Source organism: Triturus cristatus, chromosome 10 (assembly GCF_964204655.1).
Source record: "Triturus cristatus chromosome 10, aTriCri1.1, whole genome shotgun sequence".
NCBI lineage: Eukaryota > Metazoa > Chordata > Amphibia > Caudata > Salamandridae > Triturus > Triturus cristatus.
In genome coordinates, this window is record NC_140593.1 from 494,647,125 (window position 1) to 494,662,751 (window position 15,627).

The 15,627-nt window shown below is 47.6% G+C and overlaps 1 protein-coding gene and 1 long non-coding RNA gene across 3 annotated transcripts in view; one reads left to right on the forward strand and one right to left on the reverse strand.

The window, feature by feature from the left end:
- The window catches only part of LOC146789641 (uncharacterized), a 66,335-nt gene extending 53,526 nt beyond the window's left edge, over positions 1–12,809 (forward strand). Inside the window, exon 3 of the long non-coding RNA XR_014970133.1 lies at positions 12,451–12,809. This is a non-coding gene — a long non-coding RNA (uncharacterized LOC146789641). The remainder of the gene's footprint in view (positions 1–12,450) is intronic.
- Positions 1–15,627, reverse strand: part of ZMYND11 (zinc finger MYND-type containing 11) — a 785,443-nt gene that overhangs the window by 731,468 nt on the left and 38,348 nt on the right. The window lies entirely within an intron of this gene.

A 15,627-nucleotide genomic window follows, 5' to 3' on the forward strand; every position in this document is an offset into this window, starting at 1 on the left:
TCTAAAAAGACGTTGCAACTACTGCAAAGCACCTTAAATCTAGGACACTAGCTGTGAGCAGTTGGCCTGGTATATGCTGTCCACTAGTTATAGTGGGCACCTTGCACCAGCCCAAACAACCCTTATTGATGATAGGTTTAAAAACAATCTTTATTGAAAGCTAGCCTAGTGGTAGCTATGGAGAGCAGCCTTCAGGCTAAGTCTTGAAGGAGTGTAAAGCAGCTCGGTTTACCAGATTATAACCTCTTGAATCACTAAATGAAAGGAGAACCACACAAGGTATATATAAAATATATGTATTTATTTCTAAGCACACACTACTAATCTCTTTATGAGATTAGAGTCCAAGATGCACAATAATACAGTTCTAAAACGACAGTAAATAGCACAATATACAATGGGCCCTACAGGCGGACCAAACCATATATTAAGAAAGTGGTATAAGAACCCTGACTTGACTAGACACAGTGCCTAGAGCACGTAGAATCGCTGAGACCCCAAGGAACCACCCAAGGCAGTGACACAGGAGACCCACGGGGAACGGGTGCTGTGTGAGAACACAGGCACGAGCCCCGTACTATTCTATGGGAAAGTCGCGGTTGGAATTTTAGAAGTTAAAGACACTTAGGAGAGGACTTTGAGCAAACCCCTTTAGACTTAGGGGGTTCTAGGGCCAGCATCCACGGGAGCACTGGAGTACTCGAGTTACCTCACCCAGGGAAGCTGGGTGCATAGGTGTCAATGGTGTCGGGACCCGTTGTTGATTTCAACGGCGATCTGCTGCAAAGTGCTGCTGCCGGGAAGAAGAAAAGTGTCCGGTGTGATCCAAGCCTGGATTGAAGATCAGAAGAACCTGAAAGCAGAGGGGACAGAGTCTGGGTCACTTGCCAGTGACCAGGGGCACGATAGACGAATGCCCACCGATGTCGGGTGTTTCAGGTGCGAAGAGGTGAAGCTTGACTCTGCATCTACGAAGACCAGGAGGTGTCAACGACGACCAGGAGCTGGATTCGAGCTGTCCCACGAAGGATGTCGAGTGCTGCGGTGTCGGTGCTCGGATTGAACACAACAAGCCTTGGCAACAGCAACCCACGCAGGAAGAGAAAAGATGCTTCGGTGCGGACCAGCAAGGTCCTGGGGACTCCCCAAGCAATGGAGAGTGAGGGCACGTCTGGAACAACCAGGTAAGCCCAATTAGAGTTAGAGTTGCCTTCACAGGGACCCACGAGTCGATGGACCAGGGCTCGCGAAGGGACCTCAAGAGAAAACACAAAGGGCCAGCTCACTGAACACTTGTGGAGTGTAGGTGGGCAATCTTCGGTGGAATTGCTGCTCGGGGTCAGGGCTACAAGTAACCCAAAGCTGATGTTTCTGCAAAGTGACGCTGTGCCCAGGGGTTCGGGTTGCACGGTTGCCACGAGGGATACGGGCCTCAGACTTGCTGTGGGCACTGATCAACCTCTAAGACCACGGAAACCCACCTCCTGTGTTGCAAAATTCTTCTGAGTCCGTCAGGAGCTTCAGAGATGCAAACCGGTCAGATGCGTCTTTAGTGCCTGCCTTGCAGGGGAGTAACTCCTTTACTCCAAGGGAGTCTCCATTCCCAGCAGACTCATCAGCAGCTTGCTTTCTGAGGGGTTAAAGAGAAGGGCAGCTCAGCTGCTCCTGGCTCAGATCTGCCCTGGAAGGGCCCCCTGTCCCCAAGAACTCAACCTGATCAGGTTCAAGGTCCTCTGGGACAGTTCCTTCTTCAGGCCTGAGATAATCTCCCTCAAGAGGCTAATCTGCTTCCTGAGCCAGGGGGGAAGACAACGCCTTACCCCTGCTGCTCCTTTTCTTGGGAGTCACCTGGTCCATTCTTCCAGGATCCAGGGCCTGTTCAGTTTTTGACATTTTTGCCTGTGACCTGGTCACAGCAAACACATGTGCAGGGATGCCCAACATTTCTGCAGGACTCCTGAGCTCCACTTCAGCCCAAGCTGAAGTTTCTAAATCGTTGCCAAGCAAGCATTCAACAGGGAGGTCTGCACTTACCACAACTTTCTTAAGGCCAGTTATCCCTCCCCAGGAGAAATTAACAACTGCCAAGGAATGGTCTGTCCTGACATTGCTAGCATTGGTCACTTGGTACATTTCACCAAGTATGATCTGCTCAGGAGCCACAAGATCTTTTGTCACCACTGTGACACTTGCTCCTGTATCCCTGAATGCCAAAACCTCTTTTCCATTGATTAAAGGCTGCTGTCTGTATTTGCCCAGATTACTGGGACTCACAAAGGAGGACATATCCATGCCTCCATCACAGATCAGTACAGCCTGAGTTGGAACTCTGACTAGGCCAGAGTCCACCTTAGAGCCCAGGGTTAACCCTACTACACCTTTATTCTGAGTACTACCCCTTAGAGCTGAACTAGGGGAAACAGTTTCCTTAGGGGCAATGGTGGCTGGAGTTGAGTCTTTGGACTTGGTACAATCACTTGTCCAATGGGTTTTCTGTTTACAGATTTTCCACCATGGTTTCTTTTGGCCTTTTCCTTTGTTAGATTGGGACTCCCCACCAGATGTAGATTTTTGGGGCCCTTGAGAAGACTTCTGGTCTTTACCCTTGTCCCCACCCTTATCAGAGTTTTTGGAATCCTGCTTCTTGGAGTCACCACCTTGGTTCTGAACCTTCTGCCTCACCCTGGTTCTGACCCATTTGTCTGCCTTATGACCCAATTCTTGGGGAGAGGTTAGATCAGAGTCCCCCAGGTACTGATGCAACTGCTCTTTTTATCAATTATTAAGGATCCGCTCCCTCATAATCAAATTGTACAATCCTTTAAAATTACACATTTTAGTGCCAAGTAACCAGCCCTCCAGAGCCTTAGTAGCACAATCTACAAAGTCAACCCAGTCATATGTCTGTGCCTTTTGGGGATCTCTGAACTTCAACCTGTTCTGTTCAATGGTTAGGCCAAACCCATCTATCAGTGCACTCTTCAAGACTTTGTAATTGTCAGCATCCTCTTCTCTAACAGTGAGGAGCTTGTCTCTACCTTTGTCTGCAAAGGAGAGCCACAAGATTGCTGCCCACTGCTCCTGAGGGACCCTCTGTACTTTACAGCCCCTTCCCAGTGCAGTTATCAATTTGTGGATGTCATCCCCACTCTGGTAGGGAGGGACAATCTTGTTCAGGTTCCTATGGTCATGAGTATGTTCTCTACCTCTAGGGACACTGTTGCTGCCACCATGGGGCTCTAGCCCCGATCTTTGTGAAGCTCTCTGGAGCTCCAGGGATTCCCGATCTAGTGCCAACTGCTTTCTCTTGATCCTAAGCTTAGCTTTCTCAAACTCAAGCAGTCTGCTCTTTCTCTCATAAGAGGACTCTCTCTGGTGAGGGAAAATGGTCCTATGAGAGACAGAGGTCCTTAAAGATGCACCAGAATGATTAGACTCCAGAGAAGGAGATCTTGATCTTCTTGGCCACTGAGGCCTTCTCCCTCACCTTCAGGATGGATTGGATTTTCCAGGTTAGAATCATCTTGATCCTCCTGGTCAGCTTCAGAGTCCTGGTCATAGGTGTTGTCACCTCTTGGCCTTTCCTCTTCTGCTGCCCCACCCAACCTGCCTACCTCATCAAACCCTGGGGTCTTTCTGAGATCATCTAACAGTAAAGCCTCCATGAGGCGTTGAGTGTTTGCACTCCTCCCTGTCTTCAACTTCCTAGCTGTACACATGCTTCTCAATTCCACAAATGTGAGATGGTCATACTTGGATGACAAGGAGCCACTGGCTTCAGGTCTTGAAGACATACTAGTGTAGTGAGGTGATGCACCTACCTAACCTAGTGGGAGCTACTAGACTCTCTTTAGTTGGGGAAAAGGGGAGTGCTCGTCCCTTTGCTAACCCAACTCCAAGTTCAGTAGAACTTACTTTATTCTAGAATTGATTTTTATGTACCTATAGTGGTTTTCAGTTAGTTACTCAAAGAGATTATCTGGTAAAGCAATAGCAAGCTTGAATCCAATCGCTGCACACCAATGTGAGAAGTTGGCCTGGTATATGCTGTTATAGTGGGCACCTTGCACCAGTCCAAATAACCCTTATTGATGATAGGTTTAAAGACAACCTTTATTGAAAGCTATCCTGGTGGTAGCTATGGAGAGCAGCCTTCAGGCTAAGTCTTGAAGGAGTGTAAAGCAGCTTGGTTTACCAGATTATAACCTCTTGAATCACTAAATGAAAGGAGAACCACACAAGGTATATATAAAATATATGTATTTATTTCTAAACACTCACTACTAATCTCTTTATGAGATTAGAGTCCAAGATACACAATAATACAGTTCTAAAACAACAGTAAATAGCACAATATACAATGGGCACGAGGGGCGGACCAAACCATATATTAAGAAAGTGGTATAAGAATCACGACTTGACAAGACACAGTGCCTAGAGCACGTAGAATCGCTGGGACCCCAAGGAAACACCCAAGGCTGTGACACAGGAGACCCATGGGGCACGCGTGCGGTGTGAGAACACAGGCGCAAGTCCCGTACTATTCTATGGGAAAGTCGCGGTTGGAATTTTAGATGTTAAGGACACTTAGGAGAGGACTTTGAGCAAACCCCTTTAGACTTAGGGGGTTCTAGGGCCAGCACCCACTGGAGTACTCAAGTTACCTCACCCAGGGAAGCTGGGTGCATAGGTGTCAAATGGTGTCGGGAATCGTCGTTGATTTCAATGGCGATCTGCTGCAAAGTGCTGCTGCCGGGAAGAAGAAAGTGATTCAAGCCTGGATCGAAGATCAGAAGAACCTGAAAGCAGAGGGGATAGAGTCTGGGTCACTTGCCTGTGACCAGGGGCACGATAGACGAATGCCCACCGATGTCGGATGTTTCAGGTGCGAAGAGGTGAAGCTTGACTCTGCAGCCACGAGGAAAAGGAGGCGTCGACGACGACCAGGAGCTGGATTCAGGCTGTCCCACGAAGGATGTCGAGTGCTGCCGTGTCGGTGCTCGTATTGAACACAACAAGCCTTGGTAACAGCAACCCACTCAGGTAGAGAAAAGATTCTTCGGTGCGGACTAGCAAGGTCCTGGGGACTCCCCAAGCGATGGAGAATCAGGGCACATCTGGAGCAACCAGGTAAGCCCAATTAGAGTTAGAGTTGCCTTCACAGGGACCCACCAGTCAACGGACCAGGGATCGCGAAGGGACCTTGAGAGAAAACACAAAGGGCCAGCTCACGGAACACTTGTAGAGTGTAGGCGGGCAATCTTCGGTAGAATTGCTGCTCGGGGTCAGGGCTACAAGTAACCCAAAGCTCAGCTGCAGGAGCCGCTGGAAAGCTAATGCTTCTGCAAAGTGACGAGGTGCCCAGGGGTTCGGGTTGCACGGTCGCAACGAGGGATACGGGCCTTAGACTTGCTTTGGGCACTGATCAACCTCTAAGACCACGGAAACCCACCTCCTGTGTTGCAAAATTCTTCGGAGTCCGTCGGGAGCTTCGGAGATGCAAACCGGTCTGATGCGTCTTTGGTGCCTGCCTTGCAGGGGAGTAAATCCTTTACTCCAAGGGAGATTCTTCAGTCATCTAGTTCAATGTTGATCGTCGCAGTTCCAGGATTCTGTATCAGAGTTTCGTCTAAGTGTAATCTAAAGTCCTGTAGCCAGGGGTTCCTATCTTATACCCAAGGAAGGGGTGGGACAAACTCTAGATACCCACCTATGGGAGGGTCAGGAAAGAGAGGTGGCTACACCCATTTCCTTTGTCCAGTTTCGCGCCAGAGCAGGGGCTGGTAGCCCCTGCAACCGGTTTGAGCTGAACTATGCACAGGGACACCAAATGTGCCCCCAGTGCAGACTTCAAAGCACTCTTGGAGTGCACCCACCCAGCCCCAATACACTAAAGCCTGTCTGGGAGGTGGTGACACCTCCCTGTGACAGGAAACCTACTGTCCAGGCCTCCCCTCCCGGAGTTTCGTCCAGCAGCAGGAGGGCAGACTCGTGTCTGTGGCTGGCAGCATCCATTTTGTGATGCCAGGGCTCTGTTAGCTGGTACCGGGTATACTGGTGCTGACATGTCTCTCCCTCTAGAAGGGTGGGGTCATACTCCCACACCAGTTACTAGTGTGGGGGTATGATTCCAAGGTGTTTGACACCAAACACGATATGTTTCCGTACAGCAATCCCAAAGTTAGCATTTACCGTGTGGTTATAATGCACTCAAGAGTATATGGTTTGGCTGCATCACAAACAACCCCGGAATAAAGGTTCCGAAGGCTGCAGAGGGGCTCCGCTCATGCATGGGCACCCTCTCACATAAAACCCACCACCCTGCCTTCAGGATTGGTAAGGCCTGCCATAGGGGTGACTGATAGGTTTATATGTGCAGTGATATGGAGAGATATAGTGAACCTATATCTCCGTTAGGGGTGGAAGCACCACCTTACCCAGGCTGCAGTAGCAGTCCTGTGGTGTCATTTTGGAAGGCTTCCCAGGGGTGGCATAATACATGCTGCAGCCCCTGGTAGGCCTCTGGGGTACATATGCCCTGGGTACATAGTATACCATATACAAGGGACTTATAAGGGTACCCCAGAATCCAATCTGGAGTGTACCTAAAGTACTTGTAATCAATTTAGAGAGGAAGCAGCTAGGCTGGGGTCCTGGTTAGCAGGGCACCAGCCAGACTAAAGTTGAAAAACAGTGAAACATCAGCAAAAAGTGGGGGTAACTATAAACTAGCCTATTGATCAGTCACATCCTACATGTTTACTTGCACTTCAGTGCACCTGCTTGCAGTACCACAGATAGGCCACACTGCTGTCTCAGCTGTAAAATTGCAAGACCATGGTTGGCTACATGCACCTTACTAGAACTAGACTTGTCATTAAATTCAAACCCCTGTGTGTAACTGTTCATGCGTATACCACATTAAACCGCTCCAAACAGACTTCACTCTCTGGCAGTGTTTGACCCTTCTTGATGGAGCACTTTTTTTGGGGCACTTTTATATAGCACGAACTTGACCCAAAGTTATTGAAGTGCTTTATTTGAGCACCAGTTATACTATATAAGTATGCATTCATTTTTTGATTTTAGCCATGGGGAGATTTCGTGATTAGCTCAGTCACATGATGTTGAGCGCAGACGCAGAGACTCAAGCCTGGTTCCCTAGTTCTTATGTTGGTAGCTCTGAACGATATGCATATCCTCACTTACCAACTGGAAATGCTGCAGGTCTGGTGTAATGGTCTCTAGCAATGCCTTGTTAAATTGCTTGTTTCAGTGCTGATGCACTGGTATGGGTGTCACGCTGATAGGCAGGTGCTAATCCTGTTTCTTGACAGATTTGTGGGGCACAGTGCAGTTTGTGGTCTGAGCTGAGTGTCGCCGCCGCAGCCATCAGCCATGGACAGACACAGAGTGGTCAGAACCTTTAAAGATATTGACACAGCACTCACTTACACAAATCTCTTCCTCTCGGACAGCCAACACACATGGCAGGACAGCAGGTAAAATGTTGCTTACTTCTCAAGCCCCATGGTGCCTGTGATGTATAGCCGGGGGGGGGGTAAGTTGGTGAAGTGTTGGGGGGGAGATAGGCAGAACTTTCAAAACACTGTGGGGTTGCATGTGGACCGGATGAAGTACCACTCTTATTCCGGCAGGCGCAGCAAGGAACAACAAAAGCTGACCTCTACCGCCTCAAAGCCAATCCGACGCACTGCTTGCACAGATGGCAGAGGTCACAACAGTCAAGGTATGCCCCCCCCCCCCCCCCCCCCCCAGGATCAATGTCAGAGCGCTGCCGGGACCTCTGGGTTGTATTGGTTTATGCCACAGTCTGCGATATAGACCACTTGGTACGCAGCTCCTTATAGCTACAGAGTTGTCGACGAGCTGTATTTAAAGAGTCATCACAGCGCATGTACGGACAGCACACTTGCTGATTAAATGGAAGTCTAGTTAAGCGCGCCTTGTGGGGTGGTCCTGGGGGTGCTATAATGCGTGTCTAACACATTTTAGTGCGGTGCTGCTGATCCCAAACTAAAATGCGTTATTCTCGCTCCTGATGTGTGGTACTTGGTAGGACTGTGTCCTAAAGCTTCATTTACAATACCAGCGTTCATCAGACTAGCTAGACATTTTGTTCCATGTCTACATGATACAATGTTGGTTGACACTCTGGATGCCTCTGTCCAGCAGTCAGTCAATATGGCAATCGAGACTGCTGTCCCTATTACAGTTAACCAGGCCCTGGCGGCAGCACTTAAATTCATTACCGCACAGCTAGAGAATTTTGCCAAATGACATGGGTTCCATAATCCTGTGGCACCTGACCCTATGGCCGGTTCATCGGACGTACCCCAAAAAGCAAAAGCCAAGTCTTGTGAGTGGCCTCATGCTGACGCCCTGGCCAAGTTTCCTCATGCTCTCTTGAGTGATCATGGCTACTCAATCGCCTCAACTTCCTCAGGTGCGAAATCAAAGAGCAAGGATGATAATTACACTGACACTGATCACAACAGCCCTCCTAAACATAAGAAGGCTAAAAAATCTGCCTCTGCCAGGTCACGGCCATAAGTGGGAACTCTCTTCACTTTTAATCCCTAAGATATCGTTCACCCACGATCATCTGATTGGGCACCCGCTACGGCGGGATCTGATTACATGCACGAAAACCTACGTAAGGGTTTTGACAAGGAGATCGGCAACTACCTCCGGGTGGAATGCCCGAGGCCTTACATCCCTGACAAGGTTGCTGAGACCCCTGAGATAGACCCGAGCATGCTGATCTTTTTAAAGAAATTCTCCAAAGATCCAAAGTAAGGCATCAACAACGCTTGGCGTGGCTGCCAAGACAAAAGCCTAGACCTTGCTGGGCCCTTAGCTAAGATCCTAGAAATGGCTTTTGTGACCAAAGAAACTGGTTCCCTTGTGGATCCCGATATATTAGTGGGTTGGACCCAATGAGCTATTTGTTTGTTGGGCAATGCAAACTGTGCTGCGACAACAAAGAGGCGCAAGTCATTACTAATGTGGATGGACTCCAACCTATGTGAGCTCTCTTTGGCGGAAGCAGGTCCATTGGCAGAGGGGCACCTCTTTGGGGATATATTAATTAAAGATGTTTCCAAATACGTCGGCACTTTCACATCACTGGATAAAGCACAATCGAATTTAAAAGGGTACTTCAAGCTGGCCTTTTTCATTGAGCCGGGCGAGACAGGGACCGCTTGCCAAGCCGCTTCTATTACCAAGGCCCTCACAGAGCTGCATACGGTTGTAGTAGGGGAGAGTGGCAAGACACCACCAGAGGAGGTACATTCTACCCTACCAGACATTGATTTTCATGACAAAGCTTCAACAGGGGTGCCCCACAAGCAGGATACTAATCCAAAAATTCAGCAGGTAAGTCTTATCGAAGCCTCTATAATTCCACTAGGGGGATGTGTTAAATTGTTTCTTCACAATGGAAGGACTGTTACCTAGGATGCATGGATATTGCAAACAGCTCAAGGCTTTCACCTAGAGTTCCTTCAAGCTCTTCGAAAAATGTCACTATCTCAACAGTGACATTTTTCCATACAAAAGTACACCTTTATAGATGCAGAGATTAAAGACTTGCAGCAGAAGCGTGTGATGGCATACAGCGACAACCGTGCGGGTTTCTGCAGCAATGTCTTTTTGGTGTAGAAGAAGGGGGGTGGACACAAGTTGGTTTTGAATCTATGTGAGTTCAACAGCTACATCACTTACAGGCATTTCAAGATGGAAGGCATCCACCTTCTAACAGTTTGTTAAGAAAGGTTGATTGGATGGTCCGTCTGGAGTTCAAGGATGCATATCTGACCATTCCCATTTTTCCTCCCCACCACTGATTTCTTCAGTTCTGATGAAGGGACAGGTGGCTGGAATACTTTCACCTTCCTTTCGGGCTTTCGTCTGCGCCTTGGTGTTTCACCAAATTGATGAAGCCTGTCATAGCCCACCTCAGGGTGCAAGACCTCTGCATAATAGTATACATGGACAATATTCTAATCATGGCTCAGTCCCAGACACTGGCCACCCTTCACTTGCAGATGACAATGTCTCTTTTACAGGATTTGAGGTTTGTTATAAACAAAACCAAGACGAGTCTCTGCCCTTCTCAGACAAAAGATTTTCTGGTGTTTATGATCGATTCTCAGTCGGCACAACTGAAGCTCCCCAAAGCCAAGTTGTAAAACATGAAAAAGGAATTGAAATCAATCCTTTCACAACAAGTAGTTTCCTTGCTAGCGATTGCTCGCCTGGTCGACCTAATATCATCCTCAATTCAAGCCATTCTTCCGGGGCCCCTTCATTACCGGGCACTCCAGAGATTGAAAATCCATCACCTGCAAAAAGGTTTGTTTTACACAGATCAGATTCCCCTTATGGAGGAAGTAAGAGAAAAACTCAGTTGGTGGTAGGGACTCATGGGTGCATGGTACAGCAGAGCCATCATCTGGTCCCAACCAGAGGTAATAATAGAGTCAGATGCCAGCCATTGGGGCTGAGGAGCGCATTGTGCAGGCATCTCCACAGGTGGTAGATGGTGTCTCCAACAGTGATCTCTTCATATCAACTGCCTGAAGTTGTTGGCATTATCATATGTGATCAGGACACTCTCTCCCAAGAAAATATCCTGTTGCATCCTTCTCAGGATGGACAATATATCAGCAGTGAGGTACATCAACAAATTGGGAGTTACGAGGTCATCACTGTTAGTAGAGCTAGCCAAGGACTTTTGGCATTATTACCTGAGTCATCAAAAATCAGTGATTGAGGAGTACATACCAGGACAGTCCATCGATGTAGTGGAACTCTAGGCATCAGACAGATTACAGTGATTGGCCGCTCCATGCTTGCCTGTTTCAGATGATGCAATCAGTTTGCGGTCCTTGCACAATAGATTTTGTGCCTTCAGACTGAACCGGCAATTGGAGATTTTCTTCAGCTGGAGGCAGGATCATTTGGCGAAGGTGACGGATGCATTTTCCCGGGATTGGTCAGGGACGATAAATTATGCCTTTCCGTCATTTGCATTGATAACCAGAGTGGCGACTCAGATCCCCCGTCAAACAGCAGAAGTGGTGCTTTTCACACCCCTGTTAAAGGCACAGCCTTGGTTTACGATTCTTTTGGAGATGACGCACGATTACCCTCTCTTTCTGCCCTGGTCTCAGATGATGCTCCAAGGTCTTCTGGGGGAACTGCACCCGCTGGTAACGTCAGGGGTGCAGTTGTCCCTGATGGTCTGGAGGCTTGCAGGTAACAGCGGAGTCTGCCAGGCATTTCGGCGGCAGCTTCAGAGTTCATAAAACGAGCCTGGGCATCCTTCACTAGGAAGAGGTATTCCTCAGTATGGCGGAGCTCAATGGGTTGGTGCCTGGAACGACACGTGGATCCTGTGGAGGTAGAATTACCCCACATTGTAAACTTTTTGTCTCAAAAAGCTTCTGATGATTTATCTTACTGGTCTGTGAATAATGTCCGTTCTGCTATTTCAGCAGGTCACAAGCAAGTTGATGGTAAGCCGGTAGGAATGCACCCTATCATTTGTAAACTTCTCAATGGTATCAGGGTGGCTAATCCTATAAAGGCTAAATATTTGTTCCTATGGGATATATCACTGGTGCTAACTCTTCTTGATCGATGGCCAGATAATGCTCATCTATCAAGAAAACAGTTGTTGGCTAAGTTGACTATGCTCTTATGCTTATCTACCTGTAGAAGAACTTTGGATGTGAGAGTTCTGGATCTAGCAGGTAGAGTATTTATTCCAGAAGGCGTTTCATTTGCTATTACTGGTAGAACAAAACACTTTTCCCTCTTTATTTAATCTAATGCTATTCCTAATAATGACAAGTTATGTGTGATTCAATGTTTGAAAGTCTATGAAGAATGTACTCGTACATTGAGACCTGTTGGTATTATACAATTGCTGATTGCTTTGCCAAAGCCATTAAAACTGTTATCATCTGCCACTAATTGCTAGATGGCTGAAATCAATGATGGCAGAAGCCGGTATTGACACTAACGTTTTTGGGGCTCATTCTGTTCGAGGGGCTATGGCCTCTAAATCTGTTATGGTGGATTCAACCATTCAGGATATTATGAGATTGGCTGATTGGTCTTCTGAGTCTACTTTCAAACAGTTTTACTATAAATCTGTGTGCGATAACATTTCTCTGATTTTCGATAAGCTTTAAACTAGCATTATCTGAGCCCCCAGTCCTGAAATAGAATAAAACATTTGCTAGCATTCGCACCAAGAATTTTCAATTCTATTAAGGAAACCAAGGCGAGGATCATCCCGCCCAGTATTATCAGTCATTCTATGGTTATCATGATGTCATTGTTTTTTCTCTTGATGTTTGCCCACCTATATATAGTCGGTGATATTTGGATATTACAAATATGTTTTTCTTCCAGGTGCGGATCAGAAGTCAGAGTGACCTTTTGACAGCCTTTGTGTTGATGTTGGTACTTCGTGCTTGGATTCCTGGATGAGTGGCCTCTTCTATGATGGTTGGCAACTGGAAGTGGTCCTGCGGAAGCCATTGGTTTAATGTTACAGTTGTAATCGAAGGACTGTACGTAGCTAAGAAAGAGGCTATTAAGATGGTGCTGCCTACTATTATATGGACTACTGACCCATGATTGGTGGTTGTGAGCAGAGTTTCATGGGAAATGCAGTTTATGTTAAAACGCTTTGTATTGGCTGCGGTGATTTTGCAGTGAAAGAAAGTGAAGCATAATCCTTGCCTCTGTATCCTTAATAGAATTGAAAATTATTGGCACGAATGCTAGCAAATTTGATGTTCTTTTGTGTTTCCCCTACAGCCTTCCAGAGTGTTGTAAAGAAAAACTACAGCGCTAACAGTCTTACTTCTGACAAAAGTATGGCACACCTGAAGCCATCTTGATTGAATCAAACGGGTAAAACTTAAAATATTTAATTTATAAAGGAACAAAAGAACAATTTACTTACCTTTGGTAATGCTTTTTCTGGTGGATACAGTATCTGCCTGTGAATTCCTCACCTTTTGAATTACCCCCATGCGCAGCATTCAGCGGAAACTTTTCTCCTCAGCTCTCCCACGTCGACATCACAATGGAACGGCTCCGCACGCGACCCCGCGTGATGTCATCAGAGCCATAAGAAGACCTCGTTGGTGTGTTGAAGTCCATTCCACCCATTATTTCCAAGCCGTAGAGGTGAACGGGTGAACCAACAACATTTTCACAAGTATACACGCTATGCAAACACAGCCAAAGCTGGAAATTTCTCATCATAGACATTTCCTAGTGCCAAGCATTACATGATTCTCACAATAAATCACATAAGATATACATTGATTAATTTTTGGTATAAGCAAGCAGGCAAAGCAGAGGTAGGTGGGTCAGAGAGGAATCCACGGGCAGATACTGTATCCACCAGAAGAAGCATTACCGAAGGTAAGTAACTTGTTCTTCTGATGGATACATCTGCCTCTGGATTTCTCACCTTTTGAATTGAATCCCCATGCAGACCCGCTCTCGGCGGAAGTTGCCTGCCTACGCCAAAAAATCCTGCAGCACACAACGTGCAAAATGGCTGTCCCTCCTCACCTCTGAATCTAAGCAATAGTGCTTTTAAAAAGTGTGGAAGGAAGCCCAAGTTACCGCCTTGCAGAAGTCTACCACAGGGACACCTCTAACTAAAGCTGAAGAAGAAGACTTCGCTCTGGCAGAATGAGCTTGAATACCTTCAGGAAGCTCCTTCTTGGCCAAGGCGTAGCAGATCTTGATACAGTGGATTGATTCTCCACCTGGTCAATGCTCTCTTGTGGACTGCCTTGCTCTTCATCTTGTCCACATATCTGATGAAGAGTTGGTCGTCCAACCTGAAGTCCTTGGTTCGATCCAGGTAGAAGCTGACCGCCCTCTTAGGGTCTAGGCAATAAAGTCTCTCCTCTTCCTTAGAAGGGTGAGGGTAGAAAGTGGGTAAGGTGATGGACTGCCCTAGGTGGAAAGGAGTTACCACCTTAGGCAAGAAAGCAGCTCTGGTCCTAAGACCCGTCTTATCTGCATGAAGACGGAAGTGATTGCAACCAAAAATATATTTTTAAACACTAGGAACCATAAGAGACAACTATGTAATGGTTGAAAGGGTGAACCCATCAAAAAAGTGGGAACCAAATTAAAATCCCACTGAGGCGTGATAAATGGAGTGGGAGGAAACTTATTTGAGAGACCTTTAAGTAGAAGAGGTGTGGCGCAGCGGCCAGGGTGCCTGACTCCTGACCATGGGGTTCACGGTTCGATCCCCGGAGCCGGCGGTAGGTTAGCCCAGCACCATGTGACTCTGGGCAATAGCTCGCTTAATCTTCCTGACGGCCCCCAGAGCCAGGACACCTCTCTGGAGATAGCTGAGCGCTTTACAAATGCTGGAATTTCATTTAGTGTCAATGAATCTCATAACTATGGGAGATTTAAACAACGAGGGTTGATCTGGTAAATCAAGAAAGGCCGACAAGGCAGGCAATTAGCCCTTAACAGTAGCTACTGCACAACCCTGTTGTGCTAGGAAAAGTGAGCAACTCAGAATATCAGACAAATGGGTCTGAAAAGGATCAACTGATCTCTCTCAACACCATTTAACAAACTTGGCCCACCTACCAGAATAGACCGATTTGGTGGACTGTCTTCTGGCTGATAAAATAACATCCACCACATCCGGTGGGAGAGAGAAAGAGCTCAGGTTGCCCGTTCAATTTCCAGGCATAAAGGTGCAGGCTCTGGAGGTGGGGGTGTAGAACCTGCCCCTGCGACTGCATGAGTAAGTCTGCCCTGAGAGGGAGAAGGAGCGGAGGGTGCAATGAGAGGTAAAGAAGGTCTGTGTGCCACACCCTTTGCGGCCAATCCTGGGTGCTCAATATGACTTGGGCCCGGTCTTGGCGAATCTTCCTCAGAACTGGAGGAATCAAGGGTATGGGAAACACATAAAGAAGCTGTGAGCCCCAATCTAACTGAAACGCGTCCCCCAGAGCTCCCCGCGTCGGATACTGGAGACTGCAGAACGACGGGTAGTGCGCGTTCTCGTGAGTGGCAAACAGGTCCAACTGAGGAACCCCCCACATCCTGAAAATGGGAAGGAGCACATAGGGATAGAGACGCCACTCATGATCGGCCAAATACTGCAGACTGAGACTGTCCACATGCACATTCAGTTCTCTGGTCAGATGATTTGCGATCATGCAAATCTGATGGTCCTGAGCCCAGGACCAAAGTCGCAGAGCCTCTCTGCAAAGAAGATACAACCCTACTCCTCCCTGTTTATTGATGTACCACATTGCGGTAGTGTTGTCCATCAGGACCTGAACTGACTGACCACGAAGGGAGGGAAGAAAGGCCTTGAGATCCAGACGTATCACCCACAATTCCAGAAGATTGATGTGAAACAATCTTTCCTCTGCGGACCAAAGGCCTTTCACCTTCAGAGCCCCCAGATGAGCTCCCCACCCTAGAGTTGAGTCATCCGTTATCACTATGGCCACCGGAGAAGGAGGTTGAAACGGCTTCCCTTGAGACAGGTTGCCTGGAACACTCCACCATAACAGCTCCGAT